Source organism: Panicum virgatum, chromosome 9K (assembly GCF_016808335.1).
Source record: "Panicum virgatum strain AP13 chromosome 9K, P.virgatum_v5, whole genome shotgun sequence".
NCBI lineage: Eukaryota > Viridiplantae > Streptophyta > Magnoliopsida > Poales > Poaceae > Panicum > Panicum virgatum.
The window spans coordinates 38,886,559-38,892,310 of NC_053144.1; the positions used below are offsets into that span (position 1 = coordinate 38,886,559).

At 45.4% G+C, this 5,752-nt stretch overlaps 1 long non-coding RNA gene across 1 annotated transcript; it reads right to left on the reverse strand.

The window, feature by feature from the left end:
• Positions 1 to 876: 876 nt before the first annotated feature.
• LOC120651335 lies at positions 877 to 2,153 on the reverse strand. The gene is made up of 2 exons (XR_005666123.1): positions 1,289 to 2,153; positions 877 to 1,108 (listed from the first exon to the last, which is right to left on the reverse strand). It is a non-coding gene; the product is annotated as an uncharacterized LOC120651335 (long non-coding RNA).
• Between the last annotated feature and the right edge of the window lie 3,599 nt (positions 2,154 to 5,752).

The following is a 5,752-nucleotide window of genomic DNA, read 5'->3' on the forward strand; positions in this document are numbered from 1 at the left end:
TATTTTTCATCCATTCCATATCCATAATCAACTTCATCTCCGCCTGGTCTCCATTTTTCCTTCCTCATTAATTCCTTCTCAAGCCACTTTGCCATAAGTAACAAGGACCTATATCTCGCGAGTGACAGGAATCACTCGACTTCTACCGAATCCTGATTAACCATGGCAGTACCAAGGACCTGCACACTAGTAGAGTAACTGAGGAACCCTAGGGATCATGCATCTATGGTTTCATTCAACTCCTAGAAAACTTAATGCACAATTACATAAATAACCATGGAATACTCAAATTAGGGGTTATGCTCTGGGGCTTGCCTGGAAGTAACACTATGTCAGCGTTAGTTAGATGATACTCGCTTGGCGAGCATCTTCCTTTGGTCATGCACATCGGGTCCATCCGTCCATCTTCTAGATGCGTCCGCGTCCATCGTTACACCATCTTCTGGCTCGGCTCCAACCTTGCCCTTCAGATCCACGCGTCGCACATCTAGCGTACCAAGGTGAGATGCAATGATGCAAGGGCATAAACTTAAGAAAAACACCACATAGTGCATTTAAAAGTCATATAAAGCAAGCATAAGGTCACAATTGCATGAGGCTGATGATGCAATGCGACTATGGATGCAAGCGGGGCGGGTGGCGGCTGCCCGCCCCGCGTCCGCACGCGCCGCAAACTCTCACGCGGGCAGCTGCGGCGGCCCGCATAGCGCCTCAAGTTTTTGCGGGCTTTGCGGCAGCCCGCGTAGGCCGCGTCACCTCGAGAACACTGTCCGCACTAGCAAAGCTAGCAGAGCTGACCGTCCGCACTAGCAAGCTAGCTAGAGCTGACGTTTCCAGATTTTGCAACTAATGTGTAACAAGTCTATAACAACTATATGTTCCAGATTTTGCAACACCATAAATCGAAATCCAAATATGTGTTACAACTATACTTCAGCATCCGATGATGACATCGGCAAGTGCTCGGAAAGACTAAAATGGATTACATTACAGAACCACACTAATCTATTAGCACTGTACTTGGAATCACTTTTTCTCCTCATTTTTCCTTCTACGTGGCTTAGCAATCCTGCTGCTGCAGCTTCTTCGATTGCAGTCTAACATCTACCTGCATTCTCAAAAAAGAACACATCATTAGTGAATTGAAGGAAAAGGTGGTTGTACTTAATAATGGGATCAAATAGTTAGAAATTAATGCAAGTAAAAGATCTAGGGCACCAAAATATGCAGGTAAAGATTTGCCTAGTTTTGTATTGTGCAAATCTGATGACACTAAAGTATGAAATACCATTTTGAAATACCATCTTCAACTAGGCTGCTCTTTCAAGGCTCCTGTTCTTGTGATCTGAAGAAATGCGGTCCAAAGGACTCCCTACTACTGCAAATCAATGATCAGCAAACTGGAAGCGAAAATGAGCCCAGTTGGAATACAAGTTTAGGCAACTCCTTGTTCACTAAAGAAAAAGTAAACTGCATGCAAGTTAACTGCTATCAAAACTGTCCACTACATCCAATTTATTTGAAGGCATAGGCAGTTACTAGCCATTCACTGCATGATGTAAAAAGGTTTTCCATACCCAACTGGTAGTTGATACATGCTCAAACCTTCAGTAGCTCTAATTAACTAGCATAAAATCTTTTACTGCAATGAGAAACTTGGTCACAAAGATGTAGTCAAGATGGTTAATTAACAAAGTTTTCAGTACGGATGGTGCATTGCTTGGATTTATTTCTCAGGGTGCACACCTTTTAAGTGGAAAGATTACAGTTTGTAGTCTGCTGAAAAGCAATTAAGACAGAAAGATCACCTCAGTTCAAGAATGCAAGCCTTATTTCCCAAAAGCTCTGTGTAAGAGAATTATTGTTGGGCGAGCTAGTTATCTCCGGCCAGTGATCAAGCACATTTGTTTAGGAACATGCATGGACAAGTCAGTATAGTTAGGAATATGAGATTAAGAAGATCTAGGAAGTTGCTGTGCCTGATGTCCAGCTGTGGGAATGGTGGCGGCAGGGGAGGAGCCCTGATGTGCAGGTCGGAGCACCTTTGCCCTCTTGCCAAACTCAGAGCTGACCTTTCGTTTTTTCCCTGTTGTCTAGATTCCTCCCTGTTCTTGACGATGGGGTTCAGGGACCTGGGAAGGGATGGGTGCTGCAACGAACGTAGGAGTGGACCAGGGGAAGCAGCAAGGAGGCCTGGAACCATTCTTTTCGATGGCACACGAGCGGACGGAGACACCATGGATACGCCTCCTACACAGATACCAATAGATCTTGCGCGCGCAGAGCCGCTGAGGAAGAAGAAAATGGAACAGAACAAATCAAGAATCGTCATGCTCCCTGAGAGTGCCCGCACCATCTCCCGAAGAAAAAATGACCGAGGCGAGGGAGTAAGTATTCCTTACCAACAAATCGAGACGGATCCGGTGCTCGAGTCGCCGTTGGAGTGGACGCTCCGGTGGGTTGGTGGGGGGTGGTGCCGGCGTCGGCGGAGACGGAGCGGAGACGAAGACGAAGTGGTGCCGGCGGCTTCGGAGGCGGAGCGGAGTGGCGCCGGCGGCTTCGGAGCCGCCGGCCGGCGGAGTGGATCGAGGGGAGATGCCGGATGCGAGCCTTTGGTTTTGCGAGCTACGCGGCGCCGCTGGGCATCGCGGCCAGGCCGCGAAGCACCGCTTCAGCTCTGCGGGCCCATTGGCGGCGTTACACGGGTATGCGGCGCGGGTCAGCCTAGCGGGTTTGCGGCAGAACCCGCCCCGCTTGCATCCCTAAATGCGACTAAAAAGAAAGACATGACTGGGCAATCATTTATCGAGTAAGCACCACATACACACTCAAAAGGCAAATTGGGTTGGTGCTACAACACGAAAATTCATTCAATTTGTTTTAGCCTGAAGTGTTTCCTTCCAAAAACCATTAGTAAACTCATTTAGAAAAGTCAAGTTATAAATCAAGAAGGATTAACTATAGATTTTATTTAACTTAACAAGCAAACATAAGCAAAGTGAATAAACACAAACCATACTCTGGTCCTAAAAGGGTTAACATGATTTACACAGGAACAAGAATTAGCTACTGAAAATAGCATGTAGGAAAGCACCTCTTAGCAGCACACAAAATGAAAACTATATCTATGAACCAAACAAATGCAACAACTTGACATGCAGCAAGGATCGGGTAGCACAAATTAACTCGCATGATAAAATACTGATAAGGAGTGTAAAAGCAATTTACCAACATTTATTGACAATAGAAAGCATTTATTTTTGCCTCAACAAGACATACTGAACAAAAATAGATTTACAAATATGCACATAGCTTCTGGACATGAAATTTTTACAGTGAAAAAAACATGCAAAGAGTAAGTTACTGCATAAATTTCCTAATTTTTGAACATCCAGAACTGTAGATATTAATTAAAAAGCTAAAACAAGCATTACTAGTGATTAAACCAATACATCATAGAAACATTAAACAAACAGCAGGTCAAATATTTTTCCTAAGTTCTACATGTCAAAACAAAACTAACCCAACTAGTTTTATATTTTTACCATTTTTCTACTATTTACTATGTATTTTCAAAGCTTGCAACCACTTAAAATAACATTTAAACTAGAGCAAAAACTATTTAGAAATTGAAGATCAACCTGTAAGGAAAGTTGTAAATCTTAGAATAAGGAATCCAACAAATTTTAGTTTTCCTTTTTTCTGATTTTTCAATGATTTTTAATTGAAAACTTAAACTAAAGCTTTACAACGGGATCCCTAGGTTTTGCAGAAAAGACCCTGTAAAGAATTGGGCGCTTGCAATTTGGCCCTTGGCCGGATTTTGGAACAGAGGAGGCACGGGCGGCCGGATTCCGGTGGCTCTGGTCGCTGGTGGCGAGGGCCCCGGGGTGGAGGAGGTAGAGGACGTCGGGGCGCACCTCTAGGAGGTCTTGGGTCGCGAGGAGAAGGAGCGAGGTGGCCTGTCCACGGTGAGGGGCGGCCGGCGGCGGCGATGGGTGGCGGAGGTGGCGCTCCGGCGGCTCTGGGCGGCGGTGGCCGGGCTTTGGTTGAACTAGTGGAGGCCGGGGAAGCTCTCTGGGGGGTTGGGTTGGGCGGAGGGAGGGAGGCCGAAGCAAGCGGCTCCATGGCGAGGTAGGGGCAGCGGCGGAGGCCATGGCACGCGGCGGTGCTCGGGCGTACAGGGGCGAGCTCGATTCGGCTCGGGGATGGAAAGGGAGTGGAGAGGGAGGTCGGGAATGTGTGCTGCGCGAGCAAAGGAGAAAGAGAGGGGCGAGGGCGCAGGTTGGCCGGCTCGGCACGTCGTCACCGTGGCGCCTCGAGCAGCCATCCTCGGCGTGCGCACAGGGAGACGGTACCGTGTGGCGAAGCCGAGAAACGTCGGGGAGAAACCGGGGGCGGGGAAAGAGGCTTTGGCCGGGGGCTCGGCGCGTGGCCCGCCAGCCATCGACGCCGGCGCACGGCGCCATCACGGCAAGAACAGAGAGGAGAGAGGAGAGGTGATGGCATTTTCGTAATTAACTCAAAGTTCCAAATTTTCAGTTTGTAAACCCAGCTTTTCTCCTTCTTCATGGCCTCAAATGAAAAACTTTTGAATACAAAACTTTCTTAAAATTTCTAGACCTACAACTTTTGTTTTAGGCACATTTCCATTTGAGCAATGGTTTGAAAGATAAAATTTGAAACTTGAGGGCATTTGAAAATGTCCTACACACTTTGGAATTCAACTTTTCTCCCACTTTTGTGTGGCAACTCGAAAAATTTTGAACACGAAAGTTGTTCATCATTCGAAAACATATAACATTGGTTCTAGGCAAAAGTCCATTTAAGCAAAGGTTTGAAATTTATTTTTAAACCTGTTTGTTGAAATTTGAAATATAGATTTAAATATTTAAAAACTGTAATTTGAAGAACTCATCATTTCATGTGTTAAAGTACTAACAAACTTTATTGAAAGCCTTTACATGATTAACATTAGTACTAATCGTCATGTTAAATATATGATTAACCCTAATTACAGGTGATTAACACCTGGGTGTTACAATCCTACCCCCTTAAAAGAATCTCGTCCCAAGATTCAGAACGAAAGACTTCTAAGGAGAAAGGAATAGATCAACCACCAAAAGCGGCAGGAAACAATCACATCAGAGAAGATCAATGTTAATTGTAGGAGTCGTTGCCGATAAGGATTGAGATCTCAGAGAAAGTTTAAGAAGCAAGGCATACGAAACACGATATCTCCCACGATTTTATGCCCTCTCGTTCATGGGGTGTTTACTTTACATGTTTTATGCCCTCTCGTTCCTACAGTGATGGCATATGTTGCTTGATCATCCCGTAAAATCAACCAAGGTCCTTTGTCTACCACCTCTTGTAGTCTATTAACGTTCACATCCATTACCAACTCTTCCAAAGGTTATCCTTTTCGCAACTTCGGAAGACTGACTAGATTTGGATCTGGCATATAGATTTCCAGACAAAAACAAGAGATAGATTTGGAGGAGGTTCACAAGGAGGTAACACGTCGGTGTAGTTGCATAATGGATCATGACTAGCCACCTCAATACCAGTGCGTGCCGAGCAATAGAACCTAAAGTCGATTGTCCATAGAAGGCCCTCGTTTTCTTCGTAGTATTGCCAGTCATTACTAATAACACCACTACCGAGCATACTTCCCACAAGAAATCCCAGGTAGCATGGATAAATCGTACATGGATGAGTATGACGAGAAAGAGAGAGAAAGGTGATCCCT